Below are 15,632 nucleotides of genomic sequence, written 5' to 3'. Positions count from 1 at the left end.
TGTGTGGCTGGGCGTGGGGCCCTCACGGGAACCGTGGAGAAGTGGCCAGGTAACTGCGTCATGTGGGCTAGTAGATTGGCCAGGGCTTCGAACTGAAGGACAATAACGGGGAGTAGCTGTCAGGCCCTGGGAGTGTCTGAGTGTAAGTGGAGATGGGTTTGGGGTCACTGAGGGATGCGTGAGAGCCATCCCTGTGTAGGTACAGGTCATAGGGAGATAGTCTCGTGAGGCCTGTGAGTGTCTATGGTTGCCCTGGGTGCCTGGGGCTGACTGTGGCAGAAATCTGGGGAAGGCTGGAGAGAAGCTGGGAGGCCCAGGAGAGTCCCTTAAGGCAGGGGGTGAAGAGGTGAAAGAAATGGGGGAGGGTGGCAGTAAGGTCCGTGAGTTTGTAGATGATTCCTGGGTGCGGGAAGCTGACTCCAGGTGCAATCTGGAGATGGTTGGAGAGTAGCTGAGAGAGACAGAAGAGTCCCTGAGGGCTGGGGGTGAGAACATGAGGGAGACTGGGGAGTAAGTCAGTGAAATTCGTGAGTTCGGTGGTGTATCGTGGGTGCCTGGAACTGACTCCAGCTGGAATCTAGAGAAGTTTTGAGAGTAGCTGAAAGAGACACAAGAGTCCCTGTGGGCTGAGGGCAAAGACCTGAGAGAGACCAGGGAGGACCTCAGTGAAGTCTGTGAGTCTGTAGGTGATTCCGGAGTGTGGGAGGCTGACTCCCGCTGAAATCTGGGCGTGGTGGGAGAGTAGCTGGGACAGACAGGAGAGTCCCAGGGGGCTGGGGGTGAAGACATGAGAGAGACTGGGGAGTAACTCAGCGAAACTGCTGAGTTTGGTGGTGACACCTGGGTGCCTGGAACGGACTCCCGCTGAAATCTGGGCATGGATGGAGAGTAGCTGGGACACACAGGAGAGTCCCTGAGGGCTGGGGGTGAAGACATGAGAGAGACCGGGGAGTACCTCAGTGAAACTGGTGAGTTTGGTGGTGACTCCGGGGTGCCTGGAACTGACCCCAGCTGAAATGTGGGCGTGGTTGGAGAGTAGCTGGGACAGACGGGAGAGTCCCTGAGGGATGGTGAAGACATGAGAGAGACTGGGGAGTAACGCAGTGAAATTGGTGAGTTTGATGGTGATTCCTGGGTGCCTGGAACTGACTCCCGCTGAAGTGTGGGCGTGGTTGGAGAGTAGCTGGGACACACAGGAGAGTCCCTGAGGGTTGGAGATAAAGACGTGCTAGAGACTGAGGAGTAACTGAGTGAAACTGGTGAGTTTGGTGGTGAGTCCGGGGTGCCTGGAACTGACTCCAGCTGAAATGTGGGCGTGGTTGGAGAGTAGCTGGGACAGACGGGAGAGTCCCTGAGGGATGGTGAAGACATGAGAGAGACTGGGGAGTAACGCAGTGAAATTGGTGAGTTTGGTGGTGATTTCTGGGTGCCTGCAACGAACTCCCGCTGAAGTGTGGGCGTGTTTGGAGAGTAGCTGGGACAGACAGGCGAGTCCCTGAGGGTTGGAGATAAAGACGTGCTGGAGACTGGGGAGTAACTCAGTGAAAGTGGTGGGCTTGGTGGTGATCCCTGGGTTCCTGGAACTGACCCGCGCTGAAATGTGGGCGTGGTTGGAGAGTAGCTGGGACAGACTGGAGGGTCCGTAAGGGCTGGGGGTGAAGACGTGAGAGAGACTGGCGAGGATCCCACTGAGGTCTGTGAGTTTGTAGGTGTTTCTGGGGTGTGGGGTAGAGACTGCCGCTGAAATCTGGGCGTAGTTGGAGAGTAGCTGGGACAGACAGGCGAGTCATGGGTGGCTGGGGGTGAGCTGCTGGATGATGGCAGTAAGAACATATGGTATATTATTGATGAATGAGGTGACTGTGGAGAATCTCCAGAGGAGGACACGGGAGAACACAATGACATGAGTGACTGTCCTGCTTGGTTAGGAAAGGGAAACGTAAAGTTGTGGAGTTCTGTTGATGATGGATGTGAGAGTGGTGAAGCCCTGCGGGGTGATGTAGAGTACTTCCACATCCCTGGTGAGGAGCTGCCCCTTGGGTCTGAGTTTCTGGGAGGGGAGAGGGAGAAGCTGGGTGAGGCAGGCATGAATCTTGAGGAGTCAGGGCTGGGGGACCGCTCATATTCTCCCGAGACGTGTGAGTCTCTGGGGGACTCCTGGGTGCATGGGGCTGACTCCCGCAGGAACCTGGGGATGGCTGGAGAGTAACTGGGAGCCACAGGAGAGTCCCTGAGGCCTGGGGGTGAAGAGATGAAAGACACAGGGGTGGAGCACCGTGAGGCTCGTGAGTTTGTAGGTGATTCCTGGGTGTGGGGGGCTGACTCCAGCTGAAATCTGGGGTTGTTTGGAGAGTAGCTGGGAGACACAGGAGACCCCCCGAGAGCTGGGGGTGAGCTGCTGGGTGATGGCAGTAAGAACATGTGGTATATTATTGATGAATGTGGGGACTCTGAGGAATCCTCAGAGGAGGACACGGGAGAGCCCAATGGCTTCATTGATTGCCCATCACGGTGAGGACAGGGAAATGGGAGCTTGTGGGATTCTGGTGATGACAGAGGTGAGTGTGGTGAAGCCCTAGGGGATGGTGAATGGTAGCTCCGGATCCCTGGTGAGGAGCTTCCCCTTAAGCCTGAGTTTCTGATAGGGGAGAGGGAGAAGCTGGGTGAAGCTCACATGGACCTTGGGGAGTCCGGGCTGGGGGACCGTTCATAAGAAGAGCCAGACAAGACCCTACTGTTCTTAGGTGCAGACATGATTAGGAAACCTGCAGCTCCCAGGGGCCCCTACTAATTTTCTAACTCGCAGAAAGAAGGAGTGTGTGTGCGTGTGTGTGCGTGTGTGTGTGTGTGTGTGTGTGTGCGGTGTGAGGTATGTGCCCCTGAAGAAAATGGAAATCAACCAACCAATGAGACAGACTGACAGACAGACAGACAGACAGACAGAGATTCACTTGCCCAAGTGTTCTGTCCTGTCCTCTGAATCCGCTTCCAAGTCGCAAGACGCTGTGAGCTCCAAGTCCACGCAGAGTCCGCCAAACGCTCCGGCCGCTGATCCGCTCCGCGAAGATCTGAGTACAGGCCAGCCAGGGTGGGTTTAAATAGCCTCGGGCGCAGCCTAGCAGCGGAAAGGGCGGAGCTTCACTCCTCCTTTCCATCAGTCACCCCCAACTTTCCCAGGCTACACCTCGTGGGAAACTGTTCTCCTGCTTTGATTTCATGCGCCACCTTTGGGACAAGCTAAGAACTTACAAGTTTTCTTGGCCAGATATGTTAGGAATTGTATGCACTGAAACACTGAAAACCAACTAGTGGTTCTGTGGTTCCCACGTTGTGGTTTTGACACCAGCAGCATCCTTGCCACAATCAAAACCCGGAGATCCACAGATCTGCGTTGTAACAAGACCTCCCCCTGACCCTGATGCATGGCAGTTTAAGAAGTCTTTCCGTGTAAGCGAAAAGACTTTGAAGAAAAGGTGGAGATATGCGTTGTATAAACATTCTTTTGCTCTGGAACCACGTAGAGACTTGGGAGCCAGTTGGGTGGAGCATTCGTTGGATGAGGGTGCTCGGGTTAGGAATATCAAGGTGTGGCTCCAGATAATCCAATCATCTAATTAAGATTCCAGTTATGCTCATCTGTTTCAAAATTCCGTTTGGGTAAATTCTTTTAGTCAGACTGAGAATGGCAAAGCCTCAACCCCAATTTCCAGGGAGGGTTGAGAGCCTCAGGTGGAGTTGATCACCAATAGCCTATGGTTTAACCCATCATGCCTATAGAATGAGGTCTCCATAAAAACCCAAAAGGACTGGGATCAGAGAGCTTCTGGATAACACTTCCTGGAAGGTAGTGCGCCCCTCCCCACATGCCCGGCCCCACATTAATTTCTGAACTTTTTGCAATGTCCGCTAAAATACAACGGCAAATGTAAGTGCTTCCCTGCGTGCTGTGAGCTCTTCCAGCAAATGAATGCAACTAAATCTGGGAGTGGTGGCAACCTGATTTATAGCCAGTTGCTGAGAAGCACAGGTAAAACCACGTAGGGCTTCCCATTGTTATTAGTGTGGGAGGCCTGTGTGGCGGGACCCGGCCCTTTGGAATCTAATGCTATGTCCCGGTAGGTAGCGTCACCATTGAATTAGAAGACACACATATGTTGAGAATAATCTTTCTGGTCATTTGCTGCATGTCTTATTTACAATATGTAATCAAATTCTTTATCCTGACCTTATGGCACCTGGGTTGAGAACCATGATTTGAACCAAACATTGGTCTGTCACGTTCTGAGTTTGAAACTTTAGTTTGCCTTTAGCGTTTTGCTATTGCTTTTTCGTTTTCTTTGGTTTCGTTTCGTTTCTAAGTTCTGGGGTATATGTGCAGGATGTGCAGATTTGTTACTAAGGTAAACGTGTGCCATGGTGGTTTGCTGCACCTGTCAACCCATCACCTAGGCATTAAGCCCAGCATGCAGTAGCTGTTCTTCTTAACGCTCTGCCCCCCGAAAGGCCCCAGTGTGTGTTGTTCCCCTTCCTGTGTCCATGTGATCTCCTTTTTCAGCTCCCATTATAAGTGAGAATGTGGCGTTTGGTTTTCTTTCCCTGGATTAGTTTGCTGAGGATAATGACCACACATCACCACTGTTTTTGTTTTTTTAGTATAAAGAGTAGTATTTTATTGAATAAGATTTGCTCCCAGAAAAATAAGCTTAAATCTACAATGAATGCCAGACTCTACAGCAGAAAGCAACTTTCTCATTTTTCCACACACAATGGTTCCTACTAAGTGAAAAAAAGCCAGAAAATTTCATTCACAAATGTACTACTCTGTCTCAAAACATCTCACATAATCATGCACTCGACTAAAGCCATTAGATCAGTTCTTCAGTCAGGTTAAAGAAGTATCCCTCTAATAACTGACTTTTATAATGGTATCAATATCCACTCCCAGTCAGTCTGCCGTGGTTAATGGTGTACAGCATGACTGAATACAATGGAATTGATGACGCCCATATCCACGGACAAACCGTGACTTATGATGGTTTGATTTATGATTTTTCAACGTTATGATGGGTTCATTGGACTATTAGATGCGTTTCTGAGTTACACTGGGTTTATGAGCATGCGACCCTAGACTCCAGAAACAGCTGTATAAGGAAAAACAGGTGTACCTAAAAAACATATGCTTAGTGACTTGGGATAGACCAATAGATGTTCACAACTGATGGAGAGCCGTGAAAGAGAGATAGCGGTAAATAGTTACAATAACACAATCTTCCTGCACCTGTCGTGGATTTCCCCAAAAAAATGCAGAATGTGGGATGCACCTAAGGCATATGAAAGAGAGAGGGCAGAAGGAGTAAGAGAGAAGTAGGAGGAAGGAAGGAAGGAAGGAAGGAAGGAAGGAAGGAAGGAAGGCAGGAAAATAGGAAGGAAGGAAGGAAGGAAGGAAAGAAGGACGAAAGGAAGGAGAAAACACCCGGTGTTACTAAAACACCCCAAAAAAATGGTTTCCCCCTGTGGGTAAGCCTACAATGTGGATGAATCTTGAAAATATTGTGCTACGTGTTATGTCAGTCATAACAGCTCACCTATTGTGCAATTCCGTTTATAGGAAATGTCTACAATATGGAAATCTATGCATATGGGATTGATCGCACTAGGTAGTTGCTACCTAGGGCTGAGGGTCAGGGAGAGGGTTTGAGACAGAATGAGGAGTGACTAATGTGTACAGGGTTTTTCTCTGGTCGGGGGTGATAAGACGTTCTACAATGGATTGCGAATTATAATTGAATGTGCACAACCACAGGTATACTAAAAGCCACTCAATTCATGACTTTTAATGGGGGAATCTTAAGTGGCGCACTCTCATGGAGACCACGGCAGACATAGTGAGAGAGAAAAAGGTGAGTAAATATCTGAAACGGAGGCAGAAACAGAGAGAACGAAAAGCCCTGTGAAAGGAAGGGAGAGCGAAAAGGGAAAATGGTCCTATTTAGAAATGACAGATGTGAAACTGGGGTTCACATCAACAGTGTCACTGCCAGGAAGGAGGGTCATGCTAGCCATGTCACCGGTAGTGTGGCCCGCAGGGACGCCGACCTGCTGGAGCGTCGTGCCAGCATGGGCTCTGGCAGCCACGTGGGCCAGCAGGAGGGACCCGCTGCACAGCTGTGGGGTGAGGATAGACTGGGTGGTGATATCGGCCATTACAGGGGCCTCTTCTGCTGGCAAGAGTGTGACAGTAGCAAGTAGATGGACATGCCTGCGTGTGAGGACGGAATGCAGGAGGAGCTCTTGTGTGGCTGGGCGTGGGGCCCTCACGGGAACCGTGGAGAAGTGGCCAGGTAACTGCGTCATGTGGGCTAGTAGATTGGCCAGGGCTTCGAACTGAAGGACAATAACGGGGAGTAGCTGTCAGGCCCTGGGAGTGTCTGAGTGTAAGTGGAGATGGGTTTGGGGTCACTGAGGGATGCGTGAGAGCCATCCCTGTGTAGGTACAGGTCACAGGGAGATAGTCTCGTGAGGCCTGTGAGTGTCTATGGTTGCCCTGGGTGCCTGGGGCTGACTGTGGCAGAAATCTGGGGAAGGCTGGAGAGAAGCTGGGAGGCCCAGGAGAGTCCCTTAAGGCAGGGGGTGAAGAGGTGAAAGAAATGGGGGTGGGTGGCAGTAAGGTCCGTGAGTTTGTAGATGATTCCTGGGTGCGGGAAGCTGACTCCAGGTGCAATCTGGAGATGGTTGGAGAGTAGCTGAGAGAGACAGAAGAGTCCCTGAGGGCTGGGGGTGAGAACATGAGGGAGACTGGGGAGTAAGTCAGTGAAATTCGTGAGTTCGGTGGTGTATCGTGGGTGCCTGGAACTGACTCCAGCTGGAATCTAGAGAAGTTTTGAGAGTAGCTGAAAGAGACACAAGAGTCCCTGTGGGCTGAGGGCAAAGACCTGAGAGAGACCAGGGAGGACCTCAGTGAAGTCTGTGAGTCTGTAGGTGATTCCGGAGTGTGGGAGGCTGACTCCCGCTGAAATCTGGGCGTGGTGGGAGAGTAGCTGGGACAGACAGGAGAGTCCCAGGGGGCTGGGGGTGAAGACATGAGAGAGACTGGGGAGTAACTCAGCGAAACTGCTGAGTTTGGTGGTGATACCTGGGTGCCTGGAACGGACTCCCGCTGAAATCTGGGCATGGATGGAGAGTAGCTGGGACACACAGGAGAGTCCCTGAGGGCTGGGGGTGAAGACATGAGAGAGACCGGGGAGTACCTCAGTGAAACTGGTGAGTTTGGTGGTGACTCCGGGGTGCCTGGAACTGACCCCAGCTGAAATGTGGGCGTGGTTGGAGAGTAGCTGGGACAGACGGGAGAGTCCCTGAGGGATGGTGAAGACATGAGAGAGACTGGGGAGTAACGCAGTGAAATTGGTGAGTTTGATGGTGATTCCTGGGTGCCTGGAACTGACTCCCGCTGAAGTGTGGGCGTGGTTGGAGAGTAGCTGGGACACACAGGAGAGTCCCTGAGGGTTGGAGATAAAGACGTGCTAGAGACTGAGGAGTAACTGAGTGAAACTGGTGAGTTTGGTGGTGAGTCCGGGGTGCCTGGAACTGACTCCAGCTGAAATGTGGGCGTGGTTGGAGAGTAGCTGGGACAGACGGGAGAGTCCCTGAGGGATGGTGAAGACATGAGAGAGACTGGGGAGTAACGCAGTGAAATTGGTGAGTTTGGTGGTGATTTCTGGGTGCCTGCAACGAACTCCCGCTGAAGTGTGGGCGTGTTTGGAGAGTAGCTGGGACAGACAGGCGAGTCCCTGAGGGTTGGAGATAAAGACGTGCTGGAGACTGGGGAGTAACTCAGTGAAAGTGGTGGGCTTGGTGGTGATCCCTGGGTTCCTGGAACTGACCCGCGCTGAAATGTGGGCGTGGTTGGAGAGTAGCTGGGACAGACTGGAGGGTCCGTAAGGGCTGGGGGTGAAGACGTGAGAGAGACTGGCGAGGATCCCACTGAGGTCTGTGAGTTTGTAGGTGTTTCTGGGGTGTGGGGTAGAGACTGCCGCTGAAATCTGGGCGTAGTTGGAGAGTAGCTGGGACAGACAGGCGAGTCATGGGTGGCTGGGGGTGAGCTGCTGGATGATGGCAGTAAGAACATATGGTATATTATTGATGAATGAGGTGACTGTGGAGAATCTCCAGAGGAGGACACGGGAGAACACAATGACATGAGTGACTGTCCTGCTTGGTTAGGAAAGGGAAACGTAAAGTTGTGGAGTTCTGTTGATGATGGATGTGAGAGTGGTGAAGCCCTGCGGGGTGATGTAGAGTACTTCCACATCCCTGGTGAGGAGCTGCCCCTTGGGTCTGAGTTTCTGGGAGGGGAGAGGGAGAAGCTGGGTGAGGCAGGCATGAATCTTGAGGAGTCAGGGCTGGGGGACCGCTCATATTCTCCCGAGACGTGTGAGTCTCTGGGGGACTCCTGGGTGCATGGGGCTGACTCCCGCAGGAACCTGGGGATGGCTGGAGAGTAACTGGGAGCCACAGGAGAGTCCCTGAGGCCTGGGGGTGAAGAGATGAAAGACACAGGGGTGGAGCACCGTGAGGCTCGTGAGTTTGTAGGTGATTCCTGGGTGTGGGGGGCTGACTCCAGCTGAAATCTGGGGTTGTTTGGAGAGTAGCTGGGAGACACAGGAGACCCCCCGAGAGCTGGGGGTGAGCTGCTGGGTGATGGCAGTAAGAACATGTGGTATATTATTGATGAACGTGGGGACTCTGAGGAATCCTCAGAGGAGGACACGGGAGAGCCCAATGGCTTCATTGATTGCCCATCACGGTGAGGACAGGGAAATGGGAGCTTGTGGGATTCTGGTGATGACAGAGGTGAGTGTGGTGAAGCCCTAGGGGATGGTGAATGGTAGCTCCGGATCCCTGGTGAGGAGCTTCCCCTTAAGCCTGAGTTTCTGATAGGGGAGAGGGAGAAGCTGGGTGAAGCTCACATGGACCTTGGGGAGTCCGGGCTGGGGGACCGTTCATAAGAAGAGCCAGACAAGACCCTACTGTTCTTAGGTGCAGACATGATTAGGAAACCTGCAGCTCCCAGGGGCCCCTACTAATTTTCTAACTCGCAGAAAGAAGGAGTGTGTGTGCGTGTGTGTGCGTGTGTGTGTGTGTGTGTGTGTGTGCGGTGTGAGGTATGTGCCCCTGAAGAAAATGGAAATCAACCAACCAATGAGACAGACTGACAGACAGACAGACAGACAGACAGAGATTCACTTGCCCAAGTGTTCTGTCCTGTCCTCTGAATCCGCTTCCAAGTCGCAAGACGCTGTGAGCTCCAAGTCCACGCAGAGTCCGCCAAACGCTCCGGCCGCTGATTCGCTCCGCGAAGATCTGAGTACAGGCCAGCCAGGGTGGGTTTAAATAGCCTCGGGCGCAGCCTAGCAGCGGAAAGGGCGGAGCTTCACTCCTCCTTTCCATCAGTCACCCCCAACTTTCCCAGGCTACACCTCGTGGGAAACTGTTCTCCTGCTTTGATTTCATGCGCCACCTTTGGGACAAGCTAAGAACTTACAAGTTTTCTTGGCCAGATATGTTAGGAATTGTATGCACTGAAACACTGAAAACCAACTAGTGGTTCTGTGGTTCCCACGTTGTGGTTTTGACACCAGCAGCATCCTTGCCACAATCAAAACCCGGAGATCCACAGATCTGCGTTGTAACAAGACCTCCCCCTGACCCTGATGCATGGCAGTTTAAGAAGTCTTTCCGTGTAAGCGAAAAGACTTTGAAGAAAAGGTGGAGATATGCGTTGTATAAACATTCTTTTGCTCTGGAACCACGTAGAGACTTGGGAGCCAGTTGGGTGGAGCATTCGTTGGATGAGGGTGCTCGGGTTAGGAATATCAAGGTGTGGCTCCAGATAATCCAATCATCTAATTAAGATTCCAGTTATGCTCATCTGTTTCAAAATTCCGTTTGGGTAAATTCTTTTAGTCAGACTGAGAATGGCAAAGCCTCAACCCCAATTTCCAGGGAGGGTTGAGAGCCTCAGGTGGAGTTGATCACCAATAGCCTATGGTTTAACCCATCATGCCTATAGAATGAGGTCTCCATAAAAACCCAAAAGGACTGGGATCAGAGAGCTTCTGGATAACACTTCCTGGAAGGTAGTGCGCCCCTCCCCACATGCCCGGCCCCACATTAATTTCTGAACTTTTTGCAATGTCCGCTAAAATACAACGGCAAATGTAAGTGCTTCCCTGCGTGCTGTGAGCTCTTCCAGCAAATGAATGCAACTAAATCTGGGAGTGGTGGCAACCTGATTTATAGCCAGTTGCTGAGAAGCACAGGTAAAACCACGTAGGGCTTCCCATTGTTATTAGTGTGGGAGGCCTGTGTGGCGGGACCCGGCCCTTTGGAATCTAATGCTATGTCCCGGTAGGTAGCGTCACCATTGAATTAGAAGACACACATATGTTGAGAATAATCTTTCTGGTCATTTGCTGCATGTCTTATTTACAATATGTAATCAAATTCTTTATCCTGACCTTATGGCACCTGGGTTGAGAACCATGATTTGAACCAAACATTGGTCTGTCACGTTCTGAGTTTGAAACTTTAGTTTGCCTTTAGCGTTTTGCTATTGCTTTTTCGTTTTCTTTGGTTTCGTTTCGTTTCTAAGTTCTGGGGTATATGTGCAGGATGTGCAGATTTGTTACTAAGGTAAACGTGTGCCATGGTGGTTTGCTGCACCTGTCAACCCATCACCTAGGCATTAAGCCCAGCATGCAGTAGCTGTTCTTCTTAACGCTCTGCCCCCCGAAAGGCCCCAGTGTGTGTTGTTCCCCTTCCTGTGTCCATGTGATCTCCTTTTTCAGCTCCCATTATAAGTGAGAATGTGGCGTTTGGTTTTCTTTCCCTGGATTAGTTTGCTGAGGATAATGACCACACATCACCACTGTTTTTGTTTTTTTAGTATAAAGAGTAGTATTTTATTGAATAAGATTTGCTCCCAGAAAAATAAGCTTAAATCTACAATGAATGCCAGACTCTACAGCAGAAAGCAATTTTCTCACTTTTCCACACAGAATGGTTTCTACTAAGTGAAAAAAGGCCAGAAAATTTCATTCACAAATGTACTGCTCTGTCTCAAAACATCTCACATAATCATGCACTCGACTAAAGCCATTAGATCAGTTCTTCAGTCAGGTTAAAGAAGTATCCCTCTAATAACTGACTTTTATAATGGTATCAATATCCACTCCCAGTCAGTCTGCCGTGGTTAATGGTGTACAGCATGACTGAATACAATGGAATTGATGACGCCCATATCCACGGACAAACCGTGACTTATGATGGTTTGATTTATGATTTTTCCACGTTATGATGGGTTTATTGGACTATTAGATGCGTTTCTGAGTTACACTGGGTTTATGAGCATGCGACCCTAGACTCCAGAAACAGCTGTATAAGGAAAAACAGGTGTACCTAATAAACATATGCTTAGTGACTTGGGATAAACCAATAGATGTGCACAACTGATGGAGAGCCTTGAAAGAGAGATAGCGGTAAATAGTTACAATAACACAATTTTCCTGCACCTGTCGTGGATTTCCCCAAAAAAATGCAGAATGTGGGATGCACCTAAGGCATATGAAAGAGAGAGGGCAGAAGGAGTAAGAGAGAAGTAGGAGGAAGGAAGGAAGGAAGGAAGGAAGGAAGGAAGGAAGGCAGGAAAATAGGAAGGAAGGAAGGAAGGAAGGAAAGAAGGACGAAAGGAAGGAGAAAACACCCGGTGTTACTAAAACACCCCAAAAAAATGGTTTCCCCCTGTGGGTAAGCCTACAATGTGGATGAATCTTGAAAATATTGTGCTACGTGTTATGTCAGTCATAACAGCTCACCTATTGTGCAATTCCGTTTATAGGAAATGTCTACAATATGGAAATCTATGCATATGGGATTGATCGCACTAGGTAGTTGCTACCTAGGGCTGAGGGTCAGGGAGAGGGTTTGAGACAGAATGAGGAGTGACTAATGTGTACAGGGTTTTTCTCTGGTCGGGGGTGATAAGACGTTCTACAATGGATTGCGAATTATAATTGAATGTGCACAACCACAGGTATACTAAAAGCCACTCAATTCATGACTTTTAATGGGGGAATCTTAAGTGGCGCACTCTCATGGAGACCACGGCAGACATAGTGAGAGAGAAAAAGGTGAGTAAATATCTGAAACGGAGGCAGAAACAGAGAGAACGAAAAGCCCTGTGAAAGGAAGGGAGAGCGAAAAGGGAAAATGGTCCTATTTAGAAATGACAGATGTGAAACTGGGGTTCACATCAACAGTGTCACTGCCAGGAAGGAGGGTCATGCTAGCCATGTCACCGGTAGTGTGGCCCGCAGGGACGCCGACCTGCTGGAGCGTCGTGCCAGCATGGGCTCTGGCAGCCACGTGGGCCAGCAGGAGGGACCCGCTGCACAGCTGTGGGGTGAGGATAGACTGGGTGGTGATATCGGCCATTACAGGGGCCTCTTCTGCTGGCAAGAGTGTGACAGTAGCAAGTAGATGGACATGCCTGCGTGTGAGGACGGAATGCAGGAGGAGCTCTTGTGTGGCTGGGCGTGGGGCCCTCACGGGAACCGTGGAGAAGTGGCCAGGTAACTGCGTCATGTGGGCTAGTAGATTGGCCAGGGCTTCGAACTGAAGGACAATAACGGGGAGTAGCTGTCAGGCCCTGGGAGTGTCTGAGTGTAAGTGGAGATGGGTTTGGGGTCACTGAGGGATGCGTGAGAGCCATCCCTGTGTAGGTACAGGTCATAGGGAGATAGTCTCGTGAGGCCTGTGAGTGTCTATGGTTGCCCTGGGTGCCTGGGGCTGACTGTGGCAGAAATCTGGGGAAGGCTGGAGAGAAGCTGGGAGGCCCAGGAGAGTCCCTTAAGGCAGGGGGTGAAGAGGTGAAAGAAATGGGGGAGGGTGGCAGTAAGGTCCGTGAGTTTGTAGATGATTCCTGGGTGCGGGAAGCTGACTCCAGGTGCAATCTGGAGATGGTTGGAGAGTAGCTGAGAGAGACAGAAGAGTCCCTGAGGGCTGGGGGTGAGAACATGAGGGAGACTGGGGAGTAAGTCAGTGAAATTCGTGAGTTCGGTGGTGTATCGTGGGTGCCTGGAACTGACTCCAGCTGGAATCTAGAGAAGTTTTGAGAGTAGCTGAAAGAGACACAAGAGTCCCTGTGGGCTGAGGGCAAAGACCTGAGAGAGACCAGGGAGGACCTCAGTGAAGTCTGTGAGTCTGTAGGTGATTCCGGAGTGTGGGAGGCTGACTCCCGCTGAAATCTGGGCGTGGTGGGAGAGTAGCTGGGACAGACAGGAGAGTCCCAGGGGGCTGGGGGTGAAGACATGAGAGAGACTGGGGAGTAACTCAGCGAAACTGCTGAGTTTGGTGGTGATACCTGGGTGCCTGGAACGGACTCCCGCTGAAATCTGGGCATGGATGGAGAGTAGCTGGGACACACAGGAGAGTCCCTGAGGGCTGGGGGTGAAGACATGAGAGAGACCGGGGAGTACCTCAGTGAAACTGGTGAGTTTGGTGGTGACTCCGGGGTGCCTGGAACTGACCCCAGCTGAAATGTGGGCGTGGTTGGAGAGTAGCTGGGACAGACGGGAGAGTCCCTGAGGGATGGTGAAGACATGAGAGAGACTGGGGAGTAACGCAGTGAAATTGGTGAGTTTGATGGTGATTCCTGGGTGCCTGGAACTGACTCCCGCTGAAGTGTGGGCGTGGTTGGAGAGTAGCTGGGACACACAGGAGAGTCCCTGAGGGTTGGAGATAAAGACGTGCTAGAGACTGAGGAGTAACTGAGTGAAACTGGTGAGTTTGGTGGTGAGTCCGGGGTGCCTGGAACTGACTCCAGCTGAAATGTGGGCGTGGTTGGAGAGTAGCTGGGACAGACGGGAGAGTCCCTGAGGGATGGTGAAGACATGAGAGAGACTGGGGAGTAACGCAGTGAAATTGGTGAGTTTGGTGGTGATTTCTGGGTGCCTGCAACGAACTCCCGCTGAAGTGTGGGCGTGTTTGGAGAGTAGCTGGGACAGACAGGCGAGTCCCTGAGGGTTGGAGATAAAGACGTGCTGGAGACTGGGGAGTAACTCAGTGAAAGTGGTGGGCTTGGTGGTGATCCCTGGGTTCCTGGAACTGACCCGCGCTGAAATGTGGGCGTGGTTGGAGAGTAGCTGGGACAGACTGGAGGGTCCGTAAGGGCTGGGGGTGAAGACGTGAGAGAGACTGGCGAGGATCCCACTGAGGTCTGTGAGTTTGTAGGTGTTTCTGGGGTGTGGGGTAGAGACTGCCGCTGAAATCTGGGCGTAGTTGGAGAGTAGCTGGGACAGACAGGCGAGTCATGGGTGGCTGGGGGTGAGCTGCTGGATGATGGCAGTAAGAACATATGGTATATTATTGATGAATGAGGTGACTGTGGAGAATCTCCAGAGGAGGACACGGGAGAACACAATGACATGAGTGACTGTCCTGCTTGGTTAGGAAAGGGAAACGTAAAGTTGTGGAGTTCTGTTGATGATGGATGTGAGAGTGGTGAAGCCCTGCGGGGTGATGTAGAGTACTTCCACATCCCTGGTGAGGAGCTGCCCCTTGGGTCTGAGTTTCTGGGAGGGGAGAGGGAGAAGCTGGGTGAGGCAGGCATGAATCTTGAGGAGTCAGGGCTGGGGGACCGCTCATATTCTCCCGAGACGTGTGAGTCTCTGGGGGACTCCTGGGTGCATGGGGCTGACTCCCGCAGGAACCTGGGGATGGCTGGAGAGTAACTGGGAGCCACAGGAGAGTCCCTGAGGCCTGGGGGTGAAGAGATGAAAGACACAGGGGTGGAGCACCGTGAGGCTCGTGAGTTTGTAGGTGATTCCTGGGTGTGGGGGGCTGACTCCAGCTGAAATCTGGGGTTGTTTGGAGAGTAGCTGGGAGACACAGGAGACCCCCCGAGAGCTGGGGGTGAGCTGCTGGGTGATGGCAGTAAGAACATGTGGTATATTATTGATGAACGTGGGGACTCTGAGGAATCCTCAGAGGAGGACACGGGAGAGCCCAATGGCTTCATTGATTGCCCATCACGGTGAGGACAGGGAAATGGGAGCTTGTGGGATTCTGGTGATGACAGAGGTGAGTGTGGTGAAGCCCTAGGGGATGGTGAATGGTAGCTCCGGATCCCTGGTGAGGAGCTTCCCCTTAAGCCTGAGTTTCTGATAGGGGAGAGGGAGAAGCTGGGTGAAGCTCACATGGACCTTGGGGAGTCCGGGCTGGGGGACCGTTCATAAGAAGAGCCAGACAAGACCCTACTGTTCTTAGGTGCAGACATGATTAGGAAACCTGCAGCTCCCAGGGGCCCCTACTAATTTTCTAACTCGCAGAAAGAAGGAGTGTGTGTGCGTGTGTGTGCGTGTGTGTGTGTGTGTGTGTGTGTGCGGTGTGAGGTATGTGCCCCTGAAGAAAATGGAAATCAACCAACCAATGAGACAGACTGACAGACAGACAGACAGACAGACAGAGATTCACTTGCCCAAGTGTTCTGTCCTGTCCTCTGAATCCGCTTCCAAGTCGCAAGACGCTGTGAGCTCCAAGTCCACGCAGAGTCCGCCAAACGCTCCGGCCGCTGA

This window comes from Pan troglodytes, chromosome 15 (assembly GCF_028858775.2).
Source record: "Pan troglodytes isolate AG18354 chromosome 15, NHGRI_mPanTro3-v2.0_pri, whole genome shotgun sequence".
NCBI classification, from domain to species: domain Eukaryota; kingdom Metazoa; phylum Chordata; class Mammalia; order Primates; family Hominidae; genus Pan; species Pan troglodytes.
The sequence above is the reverse complement of the archived record's forward strand: the minus strand, read 5'-3'. Positions refer to the sequence as shown.